General features: G+C 47.0%; 1 protein-coding gene across 2 annotated transcripts in view; it reads right to left on the reverse strand.

Moving 5' to 3' along the window:
• The window catches only part of Afap1 (actin filament associated protein 1), a 117,668-nt gene that overhangs the window by 85,445 nt on the left and 8,827 nt on the right, over window positions 1–23,396 (reverse strand). The window lies entirely within an intron of this gene.

Raw genomic sequence — 23,396 nt, forward strand, 5'->3', positions numbered from 1 at the left:
CCACCTGATCACCAGCTTTCCGCCACAATACTGTGAGCGGAGGAAACTCCATAAAGGATCCAGGCGTGACAGTGTCAGCAATATGAGGAGACACCACACACACATTTTAGGGGTATATCCCCCACAGTTTGTCCCTCGCATAGTCTCAATTTCACAGTAATAAAATACACAGAAATGGAGACATTCAAGGGAACATTTAGAGTACTTTGATGCTGGGATAGAGGGTGGAGCATGCTGAGAAGATGTGAACCTTCCCCTGGACCCAAAGTCTCATGAGCAAGGTCATACTACAACAGGCTCACAGGTACCACCTGATAACTAGTGTCTGAGAGGGGATGGCATTTCACCAGTCACTTATACATCACAGAAAATGCACTACAGCAAACCAGAATTTTCCTGTTTGAAAAGGACGGGAACAAAAATCATCTTTTTTCCAAGAAAGACAGACATTGAAAAGGCCTTTATTCTACAGCACAAGACCTCATTTTTATCAATGGACTGCAAACTAATGAGCCTCTGCCTCTTCTGAAACCCCAGATAAGTGTGTGGTGGCTTCTGCTCATCCATCTGGACCCCCACAGGATCTAAGAACAGACAGCAGAAGCTGGACTAAGGAGTAGGGAACTGGGCCTAGCAAACTTAGTACTAGGAGGGGGTGGTGGGTGAGTGAGAGACTTGAAACAAGATGGAAAATAGGTTTCAACCAGCACAAAATACTAGCCGACTGTGGGCATCTGAGAGACTGGGATCTCAAGGGAAAACAAAGGGAGTCTATCTAGGGGAGCCAAGCTCAAGAATTCATCGTTAACTCTGTGATTAATAACCAACATGGCAGTGGTGGTGCACATCTTTAATCCCAGCACTTGAGAGGCAGAGCCAGGCAGATCTCTGTGAGCTTAAGGCCAGCCTGGTCTTCAGAGAGAGTTCTGGAACAGTCAGGGCTATATAGAAAAACCTTGCCTCAAAGATAGATAGATAGATAGATAGATAGATAGATAGATAGATAGATAGACAGATGGACAGATGATCGATGGATAGATAGATAGATAGATAGATAGATAGATAGATAGATAGATATAATGAATGGCAAAGGCTACGCGGAGAAGCCCTGTCTCAAAAAACCAAATCAATCAATCAATCAATCACTACTGTGGCAAAAAGCCTCAGATGTGTTTCGCTCTCAATGACTGTAATGATCTTCACACTCACATGCCTCCCTTCAGACCAGGCAACAGTGATGACCCAGAAATCTATTTGGCTGGGAACTTAGCCGTCTCTAACAAAGTAACGCTGAATAAGTCTTGCAGGAATAACATTCTCAGTGACTCCAATTATTACTAAGCCATAAAAACCTGCAATTAGAGAGAAGCATGAGTTAACAGCCACATGCCAAGAATGCACCCATCCTGCTCCCCATGACAACTGTTTATTGGCAAATGGTCTTTTCCTGTCCAAAATGTCCATTCTTTTTCAGAGCCTGAAACTGAATGTTGAAATGACCAAGGCTAGCAAATAAAGAGGGAACGTGCAGATTCCAGGAGCAGGCTGGAGAGGGGTGGTGAGGACTGCGCATGGAGGGTCTCCACGGGAAGAAGACAGCTGTCACCAACTGCCACTGGCCCCTTTCCTTGACCCTACCCATGCCAGCCTAAAAAGCGCCAAGTGTGCATACCCCCCAAACAAATGGCTTCTGAAACAAGACCTTCAACCAACAGGGACCAGAGCCCAACTCCTAAGAGCCACTGAAAACCTGGGAAAGCCAGGAGCTGCGGTTTCCATCCCAGCTGCCATAAGCTGGCAATGGTGTAAGGGTTCACTGAAGCACAGGAGTGGATGGCAGGGGCACATGGCACAGCAGCCAGGAGGAGCATGGGCCACAGACAGAGAAAGGGCTAAGCAACAGGTTGGATCAGAAGCCAAGAACACCACCGGCGCCTCTGGGGAGTTCATGTCTCTAAGCCCAGCTCTGCTTTCGTCAGACAAGGGCTTTGCCTGTGTTAAGCCTTGCAGGCTCCTCTGCTGGGAATCCATCCCGGACCTTAGCAATGCCCTCCCCCGTGATAGCGAAAGTATGCTCTTCACAGTGAGAATAGCTCCAGAGAGGAATGCAGTGTGAGGCCTGCTGCGAGGAAGAGGTTGGAAGCCGGCTCACAAGGTGGACTGACAAGGAAACACACAGAGTGTGCCCAGTAGGGAGAAGGAAAACTAATAAAGCTAAGGGGCCCGCTACACCCCAACTTCTCTTAGTTAAACTGTATCACATGCCTACACTTTCCACCAGGACACTCTGACCAGGCCATCACTGGCTCCGTTATTTTCAGCTCCCATTTGTACAACCACACGCCATGCCTCCCTCTGTCATTCCACAGTTTCAGCTGCAGAAAAGCTCCTACTGGAGTCAGAGTCATGCGCCATGATGCCACCTGGGTGTGAGGGAGGAGGTAGGAAGGGGATGAGAAGTGCCAACCGGGGCAGACCCTGGGGTCAGGGAGAGCTGCTTTATCCCAGCCAGGCAGCATGCCAAACATGCCCTCCCCATGGGCCCCTGGGTGGCTAGACTGGATGAGCAAGAATGTTCCTGCAAGTTCTGTCATTTTCCTAGATACAGTTGGGACAATTAAGACTGGAACTCTGAAATCTCAAAATGCTCCCAAATCCTAAACTTTCTAACTCATGCAGCTCCACTGTTCAGTTCTGGATCAGGAATGTTTGACCAGTGAAGTCAACGCAAGTATTTCAAAATCTGAAACCAAACCGCTATAATCTGAGGCCCCAACCACTTCAGTTAAGAGAGGCTCGACCTATAAAGAGGCAAATTCTGAACTCAACATAAACAAAGACAAAGCTCTTCTGAGGCACCATCATTCCCCAGCCTCTCACATCCCAGCATCCTGGAGATGCTGCAGCAGAACCCACCCTCTCATTCCCATCAAAATCCACCTAGCTGGGAGTGGAGACATGACCCAGTAGTTGAGAGTACCTTCTGCTCTTGCAGAGGACCCAAATTTGGTTCCCAGCATCCACATCAGGTGGCTCATAACTGATTATAACTGCAGCTCCAGAGGATCTGATGCTCCTTTAGCTTCTGCAGGCTTTGTGCACACATAAACACACACACACACACACACACACACACACACAAACTACTATGTTGGTCATTAAAAAAAACCACCTCAACCTTACTTATATACTTAAAAAAAAACAAGCTTTTAAAAAAAGAATACAGAGGATCTTTGGAAAGCTCTATTTCTAAAACTTGGGGTAGAATAAGTAAAATTTTCATGATTCCAAGAAAATCAACAATGCATCTTGACTGGCTGTAAAAAGAGCCATCTTTCTGAGACAGGCATGAAAGAGAACCCAGCTGGTTGGGGACAGATGATAATCAATTCTCAGTGGGCTCTTGGTCCCAGCTCACAGAGCAATGGGTGGAAGGAGAAAGCTATCAATGACCAGGCACCTGGCCACTTACTCGCCACACCATCTGCTTCTCCCCATGCAAATTTCAAATGAATGTGCCCTGTCACGAGACAGAGCAAGGGCTGCATCTGTCTTTCCCGTCCCACACAATGGTGACTAACAGATTCAAGTTGCACCTTAAACGGGAGCCTAACAAACCTTGACTCTAAACCAAGAATAAACAGAAACTCAAGTCGATTTTTCCCCTTTTCTAAAGTTGTCACTTCCAATACTCCTTCTGTGTTTTATCTGTTGATAATATGTACAGGAAGAGTTGAAGGGCCTTGAAAACGACTGTCTTCTCGAGACCCAGGCCATGTGGACACTTGTAGCATGCAGGGTTCCTTTCCCCATTTATGGTGCACAGTACAGTGCCCCCTCATTGCTACACAGAGGAAGACCAGGAGCTCACCACACAGGGAAGTGTGGGAAAGCCAAGCAGCTGAGAAGCTTCAGGGGCCAGGGACGTGGCTCTTGGTATAGTGCCTCTGTTTAGCATCACATAGATTGGGTTCAATCCCAGCACGACAGGGCGGAAGTGCACCCATGTGACCTGCAGCAAAACTGTGCCTTGGCTGCCACTTCTCTATGAGTACAGAGACCTCCACCCACTACTGCAGGCTGTGACTCCCATGCTATACCATGTCGCAGGTGACCCACATCTTTCTCTCTGCAGCTGTTGTCTCTAGATTTCTACTCTAGAGTCACACCTTGAAGCTAAGCACCTGAGGAGAGTCAGTCACCCACAGTGACCTGAGGGGCCTCAACTTATTACAGTCCCTGATCACATGACAGCACCTGCCAAGAACGGACAGAAAAGTCAAGCCTTGCCCGGTCCATTCAGGAAGTCATTCAACAAATGGTTACATGTTCTCTGTGCCAGGCAGTGACTATATAGTGAGAAATTTTTCCTTTTTTCTTGTTTTGTTTTGTTTTTTTGTTTGTTCTTCAAGACAAGGTTTCTCTGTGCTGCCCTGGAACACACTCTGTGGACCAAGCTGGTCTCAAACTCAGAGATTCTCCTGCCTCTGCCTCCTGAGTGCTGGGATTAAAAGTGTGTACCACCACTTCCCAGTCTGAGAAATCTCTTTTTCAAATAGAGACAGATCAACCAAAACACAGGAGCCGGCAAAGGCTACCGAGAAATACAAAGAGGAAAAAAGTCCCTGCCCTGTAGCTGTAATGGATGTTAACATGGAATGAAAACAGAGGCTACCAAGGGAGGATGGAGCAGGAGGCATAGCTCAGCAGTTAACTGCAAGAACTGCTCTTGCAGAGGATCTGGAGCCAGTTCCTAATACCCACATCTAGCCCATCAGAACTGCCTGTAACTCCAGCTCCAGAGGAGATCCGATGCCTCCGACCTTCACAAGCACCTGCACGCTCATGCACACACACACACTCTTTAAAATGATTTAAATGATCATATTTCTTTTTAAAGGAAGACACTGAAAGCTCACTCCTGAAGTCTGTAAGAAGACACCTTTCTCCCCTCCATCTTGCATTCCCCACAACCAGTCCAAAAGGTTGGGGAGACATCACATTTTCTGTTTAAAGACAGCTCGAGTTTCGGATGTCTGATAGGCATACTTCTGCCCTTTTAGGATGAGGCTCTGTAAACCATCTGGCCAATGACAGAATGTCATTTTTTTAAAAGAGGAAACTTTAAATGCAGGCAAGTGTGCATGTTTATTTAAGTGCTTTGTGCTCGCACACGAGCAGACTGCGCTAACAGATTTCTCCGTATTTGGCTGACTTTGCCGGTTGCCATAAACAGGCTTCTGCATCTTTTCTTAATTGTTTATAAATAGCCCCAACACCCGAGAATGTAAATCAAGGCAAGCTGTGCCTACACTTGGCGCGGCTGTGATGGTGGTGCATGACAACTGCCAAACCCGGGAGAGGCAATCCACGGCCTGCGGCGGATGCCACAAAGCTGCCTTGCATTCCTACGACAGCCAAGGAGACAGAAGCAACTTGCTCCCCACAAAGATAGATGATTCCTTTGTTCGGCAGACAGACACTTGCTGGCTCCGCGTTGGTCTGCCCTGTCACATCCAGTGATATTCCATGTAGTCTGCATCTTGGAATCCCCCACAGGAACGTAAAAGCACTGCCGAGTCCATCTTACAGACACAAGGAATGGAGAATTGGATACCCTGCCCAAGACGTCAGGCCAGAAATCTAATCTGCAGCAAAGGCTAAGCCCCAAACACCTTCCTGATCCATCACACTGCCAAGATGAGATCCAAGTCCCTTCCAGGAGCAAGTCTAGGGACACGCTCCTAGTTTGCTTTTTGTTTCTGGTGATGAGCAACATGATCAAGGCTACCTGGGTGGGAAAGAGTCTATTTCAGCTCACAGATCACAGTCCACCATCAGGGAAACCAGAGCAGGAGCTCAAGGCAAACACTGAAGCAGAGGCCATGGAGGAGCACTGCCCAGTGGCTTGCTCCCCTGGGCTCACTCAGCCTGCTCTCTTATATGTCCCAGGCCCACCAGGCTGGGCACCTCTCACAGTGGGCTGGACCCGCCCACATCAATTAACAATCCAGAAAGTGCTTTGTAGACAAGCCACAGGGACCCTATCCCCAGATCCCAGATGTGTCATGGTGACCCCCGAGATTAGCTATTGCAGGGGCACTATGTGAGTCACAAAGACCAGCCAGAGTTCTGTCCCTCTGAGGACGCTGAGATAATCACCCTGCTAGCACTCGCCATGCCGGGCCCAGCACTGCATCCTGCTCCATTCTCACCATGATTCTATGGCAGTGTTGTGTTTCATCCCCATTTCCTGCTGAGAAAACAGAGGCCCACGCAGAAAGGAAGTTCATCGGTGAACACCGGTCAGGATCTTTTAACGAGCACTCAAAAGCAAATATTCCTTTAGTTACAAATGTTAACCAGATATAAAAGTAACAAACAGCAGGGTCTGGAGGGATGGCTCAGTGGTAAGAGAACCGACTGCTCTTCCAGAGGACCAAGGATCAATTCCCAGCATCCACATGATGCTTCACAACTTCCTGTCATTCCAGTTCCCAGGATCTGACATCATCTTTTGGCCTGCAAGGGCACAGGGCATGCAAGTGGTGTACCAACATACCCAAGGGCAAAGCTCCCATACACAAAAATAAAACAAATAAGAATAATCTTTAAGAAGTAACACTATAGTAACAACAAAAATTTAAAAAGTATACAAATAGTGGAACTGCCCTTTCCCTATAACCTCTACCCACCACCGCCTGCTGAGTTTTCCCCAGGAGCCTTTCTGGGCATCTGGAAATAACTACACACACCTAAGCGAAGAGGATCCCTACATGATCTGCTCTCTGCTCGCTGCCTCCTGCCTCATTCAGTCCCAGAACAAAGCAGAAAGATGAGGCTCCATGCCAGTGGCCCTTCCTCCCATCACTCACGGGGCTGCAAATGTTCGGCCCTGTTCCCTACAGCATCTAGAAGCAATGGTTATCTGTGTCATCCAGATTCCTCCACAGAGAAGAATATGCTGCCCTGAAGAGCCATGCTGGGCAAAGCCATCGACTTCCTGTCCTGAGTAAAGATGGGTTGCCGGTGGGAAACACAGTGTCCTAGACATAACTGCAGGCTCAGGCTCTGCCAGGCCCATAGCCCAAACAACAGTTATCTCTGCCCCAGCTGCTTCCTCCTGCCTTCACTTCCCAGCATCGATCCCTTCATCACCTGAAGACTCCACTTATGACAGCCTTTCTCCTCCATGAAACATCCTTAACACCCTTCATTCCTCTCTGTCTCCCCACTACCATTTCCTGAGCTCTGATTGTAATTATGCAAGACTAGAGAGTTCTTTGTACATCACACACTCACACACAAGCACACACACACACAAGCACACACACACACAAGCACACACACACATGCACACACACAGAGTAAAGTGCACACACAGAGAGTAAAGACATCTCAAAGAGGGGAGCATAACATCTCAGCAAGCAGCCAATGTGTTAGCAGGTGTGCTGGGGTGCCTTTGTCAAGGCCACCCTAAGGCTACTCAGGACAGTGATCCACAGAGACCCCTGGTGAGTCAGGCTAACACTCTTTACAATGAAGAGACTCACTGCAAAATCAGCAGAGGGTAGGTACAGAGTATGCTCAGGAAACCAGGAGCAAACTTCTGGACTCTTCTCACAGGGGAATCACACAGGACACACCTAAGTCTCTCCAGCCGTAAGCTGTGACAGCACACATAAGGCATTCCAGTAGGACCGGCAGTGACTCGGAGTTCAGGGTTATCACTGGGGGCAGCTCACACTGGTGCCCTCTACACAGCTTGTACCAAAACTCCAGACTCCCCAAAAGAAAGCAAGTGTGGGTGAAAACTACATTGTCTACACAGCCAGCAGAGGCCCAGGGAATCCCCTCCTTCCAGTCAGATCAGGCACCATCCCCGATACAGGTTTCAAGACACAGCCAGCAGCCCAGCAGCCCCCCCCCCCCCCACACACACACACAGAGAGAGAGAGAGAGAGAGAGAGAGAGAGAGAGACCTTGCCTAGATGGGGTTTGCTGCTATGAGGCCTCTCCATTACTCTCCTCAGGACCCCTGGCACTCATGTCTGTTTGTACCTACAAGCCTTGTCTTCTTTACCTCATCTGTTCCCAGCCTTCCCACAGTAGGTCTTCCTTAAGAACTAAGAAATGGCCGGGCGGTGGTGGCGCATGCCTTTAATCCCAGCACTTGGGAGGCAGAGGCAGGCGAATCTCTGTGAGTTCGAGACAGGTCTACAAGAGCTAGTTCCAGGACAGGCTCCAAAACCACAGAGAAACCCTGTCTCGAAAAACCAAAAAAAAAAAAAAAAAAGAACTAAGAAATGGTGAGTCAATTCTCAAATTTTTTTCACACAGGAAAAATATTGAAATTCTGGTATTCAAAAACAATAAAAAAGACATCAGAGAAATACAGAAAGGAAGAAAGCAAAACAAGAACGCCAGAGAAGAAATCAAAGCATCACATGGGTTGGAAGAGGTGCAAGGACAGGTGAGCAGTGTAACTGTCACCGATGCTTCCAATCTTCCAAAGAAAAAACACTAGGATTCCATGGTGGGGGGCTTTCAATGACACACAGACCTCCACGGGTGGGACCTAAGGAGCCCGTCACAATTCCAGCTGCCAGCACGACTCATCTTCCTTAAATCCTCACTGTATCTAAGACCACAGCCCTTTCTGCCTGTACTTCTGACAAACTGCGTGAGAAAACAGGATTTCAGGTGGCGTTCAAGTTCAGGAGAGAGGTGCATGGAGCTGGAGTGTGGAAGCCCAGAGTTCCAGCCATGAATCCACACTCACAGTTAATCTTCTTATCCGTGAAAGGGAGGAAAACACTGCCTGTCTCACAGCCGCAAGGGTCATATGAAGAAAGGGGGTGCACAAATTCTATCAGATAACGGAAAGTTGTCAGTATTAGAAACCACTCACGAAACCTTTCAGCAGTGCCTACTACGTGCTGAGTAATTGGGTCAGGCCTCAGACACACAGGGGACTGGAAGACCTAAGGGTCCCAAGCCCGGCTATACCTTAGAGTATCAGTGAGGAAGGAATGACAGGTGAGGAGGAGGCTGTTTCAGTAGTTGAGACAGCTGGGGCCAGAAGCCTGGGTCTGAATCCCAGAACTATCACTTGAGGGTTCTATGACACCAGAGTTGATAACAATTAACTTAGCATTTGAGAACAGCCAGGCGGAGGGTTTTGTATGTTCCCAGCATAAAGAAATGGTATGTCCGTGGTGACAGCCCAGTTGTCATGCAGATCTGATTATTATACACACATGCTGCAATGTCACCTTGTTCCACACGCACCTACAATTACCATGTGTCCATAACAAATAAAATGGAAGGCCTGGTGTGGTGGAACATGTTTGTGACCCCAGAACGTGAGAGGTAGAGGCAGGAGGATGGAGTTCAAGGGCAGCCTCAGCTTCTTAGCTTGTTAGAGGCCAAACTAGACCACATGACACCTTGTCTCAAAATGTCAAAATAAATGAAGACATAATTGTTTAAAAAGCGTTCTGGGGCCTTGGGCAAGGTCTCTAACTCTGTCATGCCCCCTGCTCCATACCTGTAAAGCAGGGCTAATGACAGTAGGGCTTGGTTCTCACGGCCTAGGATGACATTAAATCAGTTAAAACATCACAGTGGGGGGCTCGATTGCACCTGAAACATCTTCAAAAGCACAAGCAGGTTTGGAATTTTCCAGAATGAAAAGTACAAAGCACTGTCACAGACATTATCTTTTTGACCTTTGGAACACCTCCCTAAGACAGCAAACACAACAAAGACAGAGGGCCTCCAGACCCCAGGACTTACCAGCAGGGAGGGAGTTACCTCCTCTCTCCACACTCAAGCCTCACACTGGAAGAAATGGCAACCCGAACTCAGAATAATGACCTAGAACCACCAGCCCACAGAACCGAACCACTCATTCACAGCCCTAAGACGCCTCTCTCTCCTGGACTGCCAAGGCAGGAATCCAAGGCTGGGAGCCTGGAGCACCATGCTCGATGGCTGGCAGGTCCATCTTTCGCAAGATCATCCCATAAAATTAGTGTCACACTTTTTGAAAAGACAGTGTGACTTTTATAGAACCAACCACTCCACTTGGAAGGAAGGTCTAATAAAACCACAGAAGGAAAGCACACTCTCACAACGACAAATGAAGTTCATCTGTCACAGGCTCAAGTCCGAAAGCCCTCTGGGCACACAGCTGCTCTTCTGGGCTGAAATTGAATTGCAAGGGACAAATAGATCAACTTATTGGAAGAGATTTAAAAATGAAAATGCCCCATGTAAAAATTCCTTTAACTTGGATTTTTGGTTTTGGTTTGGTTTGGTTTGGTTTTTTCTGGGTTGAATGTCACAGCTGGCTCCTAACACAGCACATACTCGTGAGAAGTACACAGTGGTGGGACCAAGCCAGGCATTTCAGCAATGCGAATGACTGCAGCAATTTAAGACACTTCACAAGGGAGGGCTGAATAGGGATGGATCACTCAGGTACAATCCCAACTCACAGGATCACTGCTTACAGCAGTGGCTCTCAACCCGTAGGTCATGGCCTCCCTTTGGGTCAAACTACCCATTCCCAGGGGTCATATACCAGATATCCTGCATACCAGATATTTACATTATGATAGATAACGGTAGTAAAATTACAGTTATGAAGTAGTAACTAAGTAACTTTATAGTTGGGGAATCACCACAACATGAGGAACTGTATTAAAGGGCTGTAGCATTAAGGAAGGTTGAGAACCACTGGTTTATAGCAATAACAGACTTGACTCTAAGAATCTGGGGCCCTAGAAATTTCAGGCCAAATTTTAGCCCTATTCCAAGCTCCACCAGTACCCTAGGCCAGCAGCTTCTGTAAGCCACAGGCAAACCATGTAGAAAGGAGGAGGAGTCATGTCTGCCCTTCTCACAGGACTCTTGGGGCAGAAGATAAGATCTTAGGTTTTAACCGTCTGTAACAAATCACCATTGCCATTAATAGCAACAGGGTGAGATGAGATCAGAGCAGTCTCCTCCCCAGCAAAGGAAAGTGGCATGGAACCACGCACGTAGCCAAACGTGGTGGTCCACAAGAGGCCTGGATGACGCTAACTCCCACCTCCCATTGCCTCACGCCTCCACACGGTCACTCAGAAAAGAGGGGTTCAACAGAAGAGGCATCTTTTTCTGATCTGTAAGAGGTAAATGGTTGTGGCACATTTTCAACACGGGGTGCACTTAGAGGTCATCAGAGCCACAGACAAGCAGGAGGTGCTGTGTCCCTCCCCGCTGGCTGGAGGATGATTGTCTCGGGACTCTGAGGATGGAAAGGTACAACTGACTGAGCCCAGGATCAGAGAAGTCTTGAGTCCCATGATACTCATAAGGTAAAGCTGTGTCCTCAGCCAACAGGATGGAGAATCTGGGAATCGGGCACGTGCTGCCTATTGAAGAAGAGCCAGGACTGGCGTCATATCAGCACACTGGCCACGTTTGCCCTCTCTCAGCTGATGTCTCTTTCTGCGGAATGGTGTGTTAGAGACTGATTTATTTTCATGAGTCTTTTAAATTTGTTATAATCTAATTTCCCACAATGTCACCCAATCTTACCACACAGTGAAGCAATTAGATTTTTTTCCCCCAGTAAATGCTTTAGTTAGCCTGTGTACATGCTCCTAGCAAAGGTCAAAAAACACTCCAATGTCACAAAATGGCATTTAATTTCCTGAGCACAACCCAGAGAAATACAGGGCTGGAATCCTCAAAACATCTTTAAAACACACACACACACACATACACACACACAATGACTGCACTTCCTATGCACTGCACCGGGTCTAAGCTGCCTCAGCTCCTCTCCTTTCCAGACCACCCTGTTGTTCAACTGCCCTCTTTATAACACTCTTAACTGACACCAGGAACCTTAGAACAGCTACATACCCACCATGGAACAGACCATCAGCACCTGCTTCTGGCTCACTGAAGATGCTCTTGCCCTAATGTGGGCCGCCAAATTCAGGAAGTAAATACAGAAAACAGTTCTCTGGCTATCTTGTCCTTTATCCAGATAGACACGAGTCTCAGTCAAAACAAAACAGAAACACAGAGAAGGCTGGAAAGATGGCTCAATACTAAAGAGCACTTGCCACTCTTGCAGAGGTGTAGTTAGAGACTGATGTTCGTCTTCTGACTGCTCAGACCCGAAATAATCACACAGAAATTGTATTAAAACACTGCTCGGCCTATTAGCTCAGGCTTCTTATTAACTATCTCTTACATCTTAAATTAACCCATTCCTATTATTTTGAATTTTACCACGAGAATTGTGGTTTACCGGTGGGCATCTTTCTCCTTCGGCAGCTACGTGGCATCTCTCTGACTCTGCCTTCTTTCCTCCTCTGTCTCTGCTTGAAATTCCCACCTTGCTCTATTCTGCACTGCTGTAGGCCTAAAGTAGCTTCTTTATTAGCCAGTGGTAATAAAATATATTCACAGCATACAGAGGGGAATCCCACATCCCAGAGGGCTCAGAACACATCAATCATCAATCATCAATCAAGAAAATGTACTCCAGACTTGTGTATGGGCAAATCTTATTGTGGTATTGTTCCAACTAGGAGTCCCTCTCCCCAAATGACTTGAACTTGTGGTCAAGTTAATATGAAACACAGGAACACCTGATATACAAATGGTGTACTTGCATACATGTGGCAGACATTCACACATAAAATATAAGTAAATCATTAAAGGGTCAGAGGAGCTGGAAAGGCGGCTCAGCGATTAAGAGATCTTGCTGTTCTTACAGAGGACTTTGGTTGGTTCCAAGCTCTCACGTGATGGCTCACAACCACCTTTAACTCCAGTTCTAGTTCATTCTTCTGACCTCCAGAAGCACCAGGCACATATGTGTACATACTTGCGGGTAGATATTCATACACATAATATAAAAATAAGTAAACCTTTTTAAAATTGAAAAATGAAAGGAGCCTTACAAATCACATACTCAGCCTCCCATCTACAGCTGAGCATCAATGCCCATGTAATAAAGGAACAGCCTGGCTTCAGGATAGAGTCAAACTCAGCAGTGAGGCACCAGACTGTGTCTTGGAACATGTGCCAGGACACTACACTACTTCTAATGAAGGAGGGAAAGGGTAAGCACAGACCATCACTCTCATGCCACCGTCATTCAGCAGGTCACATGGCACCTGTGGAAAGACCTGTGCTTCCCAAACACTGCGCCTGGCTGCATTTTATCACTGTAGATTTCACAGCATCACTTGAGGCTTTCCTTTACTCTGCTAGAACATGAAGTCAGATGTGTGCAGAGTATATAATACATACTGGTGTACTGGTGGTTGCTAGGTGCTGGGGACTCAACACTGACAAGAACAACAATCCCTGTTCAAGAAGAGGTGGTAGGCTAGAAAGGAATAAAAGGGAAAGAGGCCAATGAGAGAGTTAATAGAATGAGGGGGTGGGGCTGGATGAGGAGCACCCACCTGTGCTGGGCAGCACCTAGAGAACACCATTGAAGGGCTGCAAGGAAGCATGTCCCTGAAGTAGCTGAGGATGCTGCTGTCAGTTGGCTCCCGTGGTTCCAGGAATCATGGCTTTGATGTTTTGACTAGGAATGACGGCCAGAGGCTCATAGATTTGTATGCTTAGTCATTAGAGAGTAGTGCCACTTGTTAGGTTTTAGGAGGTGTGGCTTTGTTCGAGCAGGTGTAGCCTTGCTGAAGGGTTTTGACCCCGAGGGTGGGTTTTGAAGTTTCTAATGCTCAAGCCAGTCCCAGTGTCTCTCCTTCTTCCTGGTGTCCAATCAGATGTAGCGCTCTCTGCTGCCTCTCCAGCACCGCGTATGCCTGTGTGCCACCATGCTTCCCACCATGATGATAATAGACAAAAACCTCTGAAACTGTAAACCTGCCCCCATTCAATATTTTCCTTTCTAAGAGTTGCCATGTAGTGGTGGCACATGCCTTTAATCCCAGCACTCAGGAGGCAGGTAGATCTCTGTGAGTTCAAAGCCAGCCTGGTCTACAGAGCGAGTTCCAGGACAGGCTCCAAAGCCACACAGAGAAACCCTGTCTCAACCCCCTCCCCCCAACACAAAAAAAGAGTTGCATGGTCATGGTGTCTCACACCATAGAACCAATAGAACATCAACTAAAACAATGGTCATGGAACTCACAGCATAGCGTTCAGGAGAAGAAAGCAAAGCAATGGACCAAACAGCAGGCTGCCCATTCGTGGAGGTTAAAATCAGCTTTTAGTAGCAATGGCCCAACTATAAAAATCCTTTGGATATATTCATTTGAAATTCAAGTATCCCAGGACACAATATTTTAGTAGTAAATTAATGCTACCAGTTAAAATCTAAAATAAAATATGTGTGGTTCAAGAGCTAAGAGTGTGCTGTCATTGACAAGTTTATTTCCTCTGACCTGTTTGGTTTTATTGCCAACTTGACACAACCTAAAGACACCTAGGAAGAAGGAATCTCATTTGATTGCCTCAATACAATTGGTTTATTGCTGCGTCTGTGAGAGGCTGTCTTGATTCATGATAGATATGGGAGACCCAGCACAGCATGGGTAGCACCATCCCTAGGCATGTGTGTCTGGGCTGTGTAAGAAAGACAGCTGATTGTGAGCCAGCGAGGAGCTAGGGGGCAGCATTCCTCCAAGCCTTCTGTTCTAGGTCCTGCCCTGACTTCCTGCTGTGATGGGTTTTAACCTGGAAGCGTCAGCCAAACAAATGCCTTTCCTCCTCAGGTTGCTTTTGCTCGTGGTGTTCATCACAGCAACAGAAAGAAAACTAAAACCAATTCTCAATATTTATGTTGGAATATGACAAGGATGACGAGGGTGGTGGGGCCATGATACCATCAGTCACTGAGTGCTTCCTGGGCTGGCACTGAGCTGAGTCGTTTATATACATTTGCATAGAAAACCTCAGACAGTCCTGTTGGGCAACAACAGCCCGATATCCATTTCATAGGGGAAGCCAATTAGGTGTAGGTAAACTTAAACATTGGCCTAAAATTACACAGCATTTGGTGAGGCTGAGGACCAGCCTTTGCTAAGGAAGTACTGCTGTTTCTGAAACATCCCACACAGTCCTGTGGGGACAAGAGTGCAGTAAACACCTGCTGAGTACTTCATACTCGAGGCTATCCTGCACCATTGAAATGGGATGTACGGTGGGCCTGCGAAACTAACTATCCACTTTCTCCTCCATGGAGAGAGGGGAGGGGGTCAGAACAGAGTGAAGGTCAATGAGTACGCTTGTGGAAGATTCCAATAGAATGGAGTGGCAAGATGTTCCCATGTTGTCTGCATGATGTTGGCATGATCTGAAAGAAGGCACAGCTGGAGAGAGGTAGCATCAGCAGCGCTGTCTACCAGCGACAGCAGTCCACCTCAGACCAAGGTCCTCAGCCTCTGTTGTACAACTGCTCCCTACACTCCGCACACAAAGATCCTACCTCAGTTGGCCTGGTATATAAGCAAGTGTGCTTTTCCCAGAAACCCCAGAGGCAGTCAGGGTTGCAAGCCCTTGTCCCAGGCGCTCACACACTTGGCCCAGCTCAACATACTCATTGAGATTCTGAACACTAGGGAATGGCTCAGACAAGGCAGCCTCTACCCTTGACAACACGGGAGTGTTTGCTCTCTTCTTTTGGATAAAGAAACCAAGATCTCCGATTTATGCCAGGCCAAACCAAATAAACTCACAGGTGAAGAGAAATTTGGGTGTAGACTTCTACACAAAATACTTCCTGTTTCTCCCTGCCAGAAGCCTAGGGACTAACTGAGCCCGGGGAATTCTGAGAGGAATTCTGAGAGGAAATTCATGTCTGAACCACATGCATTCATGTGCAGCTGCCGACACATACCCCAAAGCACACCAACGGTTCAGATCTCCCTTTTTAAAAAGGGGGGAGATGGAGGCCACAGCAGCACAAAACAAGACAGCTCTGCTTGGTCTACTCCCTCGGTGTCACCAGTGTCACTGCTGGCTCTGCTCTGAGCCCCGGGGACTGAGAAAGGAGGGCACAAAACAGAAAGCTGAGGATACTGTAGCTGCAGAATCCCCCTCAGAACAGAGAGGTTATTAAAGAAATTCCAGCCACCAACCAAGTAAGTGAAGAGTCACTTTGTCCATTCTTAGGAGATGGAAAAGGAAGTAGAAACACACACACACGCACGCACATACACACACACACACACCAGCTGAGAGAACATTTAAGATGTTTCACACCTGCATGTGTTTCGCAATTAGCAATTCAAGCCTTCATTTTGCAAACCTTGCAAGTTCTCCTGCATCGCTGATCTTTCTAGAGGTCCTTTGCTGTCAGGGACTGTAATGGATGGTGCTTAGGTTGGCTAAGACATGTATTAATATAAGAAGAGAGGGCTCTGGTATCTCCCTGGATACCACCCCACCCCACCCCCTGCCCGTGTTCCTTTCATTGTCTCAGCCTCTTGGCTGACCCGGCATTCCCCAGAAAGCCAACACGCTGGCAGCCCTGTCACTGGATGCTCTGAAGCCACAAAAGCCAGAAAGCACTGAGCCAACGGGATCCATCTGCCTCTCACAGTCTTCTACTTGTCATGCGGGTCACTCTGTGAACAGACTGGCTGAGGAAGGCTTTGGCGGGTTACCAAAAACTGACTCCTCTCTCCTGTCCTCCTTCTTAGGAGTGGAGACTGCCGGGAGGGCAGGGAGCTGAGAGGGCTGTTTTCTGAAGGGCACAATATGCATTCCTGCCCCTCCCCACTGGAGACATCCCACCCCATGCAGGCAGGAGCTTGTGCCTCCTTCCTACAGCTGCACCGTGGGGTAGGTGTCTTAGCTTAGGGCAGCTTGCCGTGAAGACCTAAGTGGGCTGCCTCAGGCTGGACCTCACTCAGGGGGTCACAGGCATGACCACACTGTACCTTTCAGGTCTTCAGGTAGAATTACAGATGTGCCTTCTTCACGTTCTAGAAATGTTGTTGACACAGCTGTCTTCCCCAGAGGCTGTGGAGCAGTATCACGGTGTATCTCACCAGTTCCCAGCACCCACTAGTGATGCCTCATAGTGCTTGGAACTCCAGCTCCATGGGGACCCAACACCCTCTCCTTACCTTTGAAAGCATTGCGTTCAGATGCAATGCATACACACACACACACACACACACACACACACACACACACACACACACGTTAAAAATAACTTTAAAAATAAAAACACCAAATTCACAAAAATTCAGTGAGTTTCCCAAAAACACCCCCTCTTGTTAGAAGCAAGACATAGAGGATCTTTTGACTCCAGAGCCAGGACGTCAGCCAGTGTGGCACACAATCCCTGTGGGGCTGGGAGTCTTCTCTGACCTTAAGACTGCAAACAGAAATCTCTCACAAGTCTTCCAGCTTCCTCACAGAAAGCAACTTATGGATTGCCGGCGCTATCTGGAAAGCTCATAGGCCACTTTCCAAGGATCCTTTAGTTGTGACTTAGACAGATCGTTCTAATGCAGTGGGGAGAGGTGTGAGAAGGATTGCTGAGGGAGAGGGACAGTGACGCCAACTGTCACAGCCACACGCGTCCCTGAGAAAGGTGTGCTTGAGGAAAGGTGACATGAAGTCCCATCAAACACAGATATCAAAAGGGGTAGAAAGGACAATGAGTCCCTGGCGACATGGCCGAGAGGTGAAAAGCACATACTGGTCTTACCGGGGACCCGAGTTCAGGTCCCAGCACCCATGCCACGCAGCTCATAACCACCTACAACTCCAGCGCCAGACGATCTGACAGCTCTGGCCTCCTCAGACAACACCTACACTCATGTGCACACACGCACTCAGATATATGCACGTGCACACACATGCATAATTAAAATGAATGACAGAGGTTTGAAAGACTGGAGAACTCAACTCATCTCCCGTCCACCATGCACGTGGACCACGGTTGTTTGGTCTCGTCATTACCCTTGAATGGCATCCTGATGCCTTCGGAATAAAACGACGACGTGTAACGTGTATATACACGAACGGGTTTGGAGTGACCACGTTTTCTGTTCTCAGAGACAAATGTCCTCAAGTGCAACTGCCCATTCATACAACTCCCGGTTTAGCTTCTGAGAGACTGCCAACACGTCTTTGGAGGACCGCCCCACTTTCCTTTCCCACCAGCCCCTTTGACCCAGCTTCACACAGCATTTGCTCTTACTATTTTTTCTATTTTTTTATTTTAGTGATTTCTTTTCTTTTCTTTTTTTTTTTTTTTTTGGTTTTTTTTTCGAGACAGGGTTTCTCCGTGGCTTTAGAGCCTGTCCTGGTACTCTTGTAGACTAGGCTGTCCTCGAACTCACAGAGATCCTCCTGCCTCTGCCTCCAGAGTGCTGAAATTAATGACGTGCCACCACCACTGCCCAACTATTTTAGTGATTTCTAACTGTGGACAGGTTTGTTGTTGTGATTTGGGGGTTTTTCTGCAGTTTTAAACCCAGAGAGCCTCACACATACTAGGCAAGGACTCTCCCTCTGAGATAGATAGATCCCCAGCCCATGCTGGCTGTCTTTTGTATACTTATTGGTTACCTGCACATACTCTTTGGTGAACCACCTCTCCATTTTGTTTTTTAACATTTTCTAGTTAAATGGTTTCACTGTTGAATTTAGAGAGTTCTTTATGTGCTCTATATACTAATCCTCTATCCAATACATTATTTGCAATTTTTTCTTCCCAGATGTATCTGCCCTTGTAGTCCCTTAACAAGCATGTGTATTTATCAGGGTTTAATTTCCCACTTAACACACAGAAGCCATCACTATGAGCTGCTTCCAGAGGGTGTGTCTCTGCATTAAAACTGTGCAGCTGAACCCTGAGCATTCGTTCAGGTCTTCACACTTTCTGCAGACAGAGTGGCTCAGTGTCAACACTGCAGAAGGAAAGGTCAGTGGAGGCAGTGACCGGTGCACAACTATCCAGTGCACAACTATCTAGTGTGATGTGCATATTTCACTTCAGCCTGCCTCCAAACGCTGGCTACCTGTCAGCAGTATGGATGAAAGAGGCCGCTGGGGATCAGATTTCACCCTGCTGTGTCTACTGTGTCGCTTGCTGACCATGGAAGTTCCTTTACCCACAAGGGTACACTGCCTCATTGCTATCAGGATAAATGCCACTTGCCTCAGGTGGACTAGAAGCCTGGCAGGGAGAATGACAAGGCAGGGTGAGTATAGAAGTCAGTGTCTCAACTGGAGCCACATAGAAGATTCCTCCGGTTCTGTTTAGAGAATACAAAATAGCCAAATTGTCGTTTGATTTTTAACTTGAGAATTTTTTTTAAAACAGGGTTTCTCTGTGAAACAATCCTGGCTGTCCTGGAATTCACTCTGTAGACTAGGCTGGCCTCGAACTCACAGAGATCTGTCTGCCTCTGCCCCCCTTGGATTAAAGGCATGCACTACCACCACCCATCAGGAAAAAAAATGTTTTTTAAAGCATGGGAAGAGATGGTTTTGGAGGAGAGAGTGGACTGAGAGACACCTCACAACACCCATCCTCCTCACTACCAACTTCACTTACCTGGGCCATCTCTTTGACAGTGTATAAAAAATCAGCAACACCTTGACATAAGCAATGTGGATTAGACAGGAGAGCTGTAGATAATTCCCCCCAAGAATCTACAGCACAAAAGTGTCCCGTGGAGCTGGCTCCAGTTCCTATAAATACTCAGGCAAAAACTGATGTCATGCATTTCATACAGGGGCAGTGACCACTAGTGCAGGCCTAATATTTCAGAAAGACTTCTCAGAGCTGGGGAGCCCCAGGCACTGGTCCCCCTGCACTGACAGGTTTCTCAAACCCAGTGTCTAGTTATCATAAGTGCATTTTCAGGTCTATACCTAATGTTTTTAAAATTTTCTCTAAATCTGAAATTCTCTTACAAGAAAAAAAATGTTTGCACTCTAGAAGAGACAAGAGGGAACAGCTCATTCAGTGTGCTTTCCACTCAAGCAGGACACAGCTCCATCTCCAGCAACAACGTGAAGACTCGGGCGACGGTGCTCTCTTACAATCCCAGCACTTGGGGATAGAGACTGGAGGATCTCTGGGGCTTGAAGGCCAGACAGCCTGGCCAAATCAGTGAGCTCCAGGTTCAATGAGGGACTTTATCTCTGAAAATAAATTGGACGACTCCTGAGAAACACCAGGGGTTGACCTCTGGTGTTCACATGTGCATGTGCACACACACACACACACAAATCCACAAACACATACACAATAAATAAATGAAAAAATCTAAGAGGAATTAAACTCAACAGTTATTGTCCATCAGGGCAATATGTCAATTTCACAGTAGTACTCAGGAGGTGCACAAACTCTGAAATTATAAGACAAACTCAGGTCCTAGTCTAACACGTACTATGAGACCCATCAAATTATTGTATTATCTAATTTTCCCAACTGAAAAATATCAAAGAATAAAACATTTGACCAAGGAAGAGGAAACAGGCAGTCACACATTATGAGAACAAAACAGAACCTGATAAAGGAAATCCATGTGTGACAATCAAAAATTGTGCATGTGTGCATCCTTTCATTTCACATCTAGGAATTCAATCTACGGACATAGCCATGAAAATCCACGAGAACTACAAACAACACAGTACAGCTTGTTATCCCAGAAGAATGGGAATGACCTTTCCAGGATGGTCCAGGAAGACAGTGCAACTCTACAGTACACTATGAATGAACACACTCATCTATGGACGCTCAGCTGAATGCAGCCTTCTGGATGCATTCAAAAGGAAGCAGCAAAGGTTCCAGAGCAGCCAAGAAAAGGCCCTGAGAATACTGCTGCACTGCTTAGAGTCAAGGCATTGGCTTTACCATAGCTACAAAATCTAATACCGCCTCACAGGCAGAAGCAACGCACTAGTCAAGATCAGGGGAAAGTGCTGTCGAAAGGGGCACTGTTGAAGGATGCGCTCAGAGGCAGCTCTGACTGGGACATCGCAGAGCCATGCGGAAAGACAGCTCTTGAAGGAGTGAATGGTGGGAAAGGATGAATGGGCAGAAACAGCACATGCCAGGACAGGGACACTGAAAAAAGCCCAGGACACTAAGTGCTTTAGAAAAAGGTTGATGCTACCGGCTTGATTATGAGTTGATGAGGGTAACTAACTGGGAGTTAACTAACTGAACGCCAGCTGGGAGTCTGCACCCAGATTATGAGCCTTGAAGCAGACTTGAGATTCTACCCAGCACCTTAACAGTGGAAGAGACTGACGGATGCTAGACACACCACACACACACACACACACACACACACACACACACACAAATCACGCCATGTATGACTGTAGATCACCAATGGGAAAAGAGAAGACAGGAAGCTGTCTGATGCAGAGAGCCTGGTTTCACTCTGCCATCTTTATAGACAAAAGAATGTAATGCTGTATCTATTTTTAGGGCACTATCAATATTCTCGAACTCTGTCTATATCCGTCTGCCAGCTGTCACATAAGCTCTCACACTCAGGGTGGCTGAACAACAGAAATCTATTTCGCGGTGTCTGGAAGCTGAGGTATCCAAGATCTGGCTCCTGGCGAGGCCACTCTTTCTGCCCTGAAGACAGACATCTTTCTCATGTGTCAAGGATGGAGGCGATAATGCTGTCTCGTGTCTCTTGCCATCAGGGAACTGACCTCATCAGAAACCCCTCTCCACCTCATCCAGACCTTGATTAGCAGAGCCCCCCCCCCTGCTAGCGACATCCATCACACTGGTGTTAGGGATTCGGCCTTAGCATGGGGATGGGCACAAGGTCCAGTCCCTGCCTTTCAATAATGCCTAAAACAGCAAAACAAAAGGAGCAAAAATGAAAAATGTGCCTGTAAGTGAACAACACACTGATTCCTTTATTATCTGACAACATACAAGGGCCAATCTATGATAAATGTCTATGATAAACGTCTATGCTAAGAAGAGTTGGAATCAGATAAATGAAAGTCAGTCTGGCATGGTGGTGCACACCCACTACACCCCCACTCGGGAAGCAGAGACAGGAATATCAGGAATAAGGCCAGGTTGGCCTACAGAATGAGTTAGAGATCAACCTGGGCTCTACAAGACCCTGACTCAAACAAAAAAAGGAAGTTGGTCTTAAACCCATATAACTCTCAGTCACACGATTGCCTTCTCACCACGTCAGAGTGTCTGTGTTCTTTTTGAAAATTATTGCATTTTCATTTTATGTGTATGAACGCTTTGCCTGTGTAGCAATTTGAATGAGAAATGTCTCCATCAACAGTCTTGGGCATTTGAACACGTGGTCCCCAGTTGGTGGCACTGTTTGGGAGCATTGAGGGGAAGAGGCTTGCTGGAGGAAGTATGTCATTGAAGGCCGGAGATCTAAAGTCTCAGCATGCGACTTCACGCTTGCAGTTGAGGTAAGGGAGTGAACTCTCAGCCTCCTACTCCAGCCACCATGCCCGCCACTTGCTTCCAGGCTTCCCTACTATAATGGACTCTTAGCCCTCTGGAAACCTAAATCCAAATAAAGGCCTGTTTCTATAGCATTGTTTCTCAACCTGTGAGTCACAATCCCTTTGGGATTGAAGGACCCTTTCACAGGGATTACCAATCAGATATCCTCCCTATCAGATATTTACATTACGATTCATAACAGTGGCAAAAGTATTATGAAGTAGCAATGAAAATAACTTTATGGTTGGGAGTCACCACAACACGAGGGACTGTATAAAAGGTCACAGGATTAGGAAGGTTGAGAACCACTGTTCTCTCAATTGCCTTGTTCATTGTGCTTTATCACAGCAATAGAAAAGTACCAAAACTGTCTGCATTGTTAGTCTGTGCATCACGTTTGTGTCCCAAACTAGCAGGGGCCAGAAGAGGATTTTGGGTCCCCTAAAAGTAGAGTTACAGATGGTTGTGAGCCACCATCTGCATGCTGGGAACTAAATTCCATCCTCTGCAACAGCAGCAAGTGCTCTTAACTACTGAGCCATCTCTTCAGTCTCATGAACACTGTGTTCTCTTTCCAGCATCACTGAATCCCAGGCTGCACACATCAGGAAGAACCCTTCAGAGCCACAAACTTCACAGAAACCTTTGAACCAACAACGAAGGTCACAGAAGGAGCTGCAATGAGGAGGTGACCATACTAAGGCTATATTTAAAATATAGCAAATTACAAAATAAAATAGCTCTTAAAGAATCTAACTACATCTTTGAAACCAGGATAGTATGTATGCATGTGCCTGTATGTGTATGTATAACCACATTTCTCAAGGACTATAGGAGTTTTGAAATTTTTGTTTAATCTCAGCACTTGGGAGGCAGAGGCAGGCGGATCTCTGTGAGTTCAAGGCCAGCCTGGTCGCAAAGCTTCATG

This window comes from Microtus pennsylvanicus, chromosome 12, assembly GCF_037038515.1.
Source record: "Microtus pennsylvanicus isolate mMicPen1 chromosome 12, mMicPen1.hap1, whole genome shotgun sequence".
NCBI lineage: Eukaryota > Metazoa > Chordata > Mammalia > Rodentia > Cricetidae > Microtus > Microtus pennsylvanicus.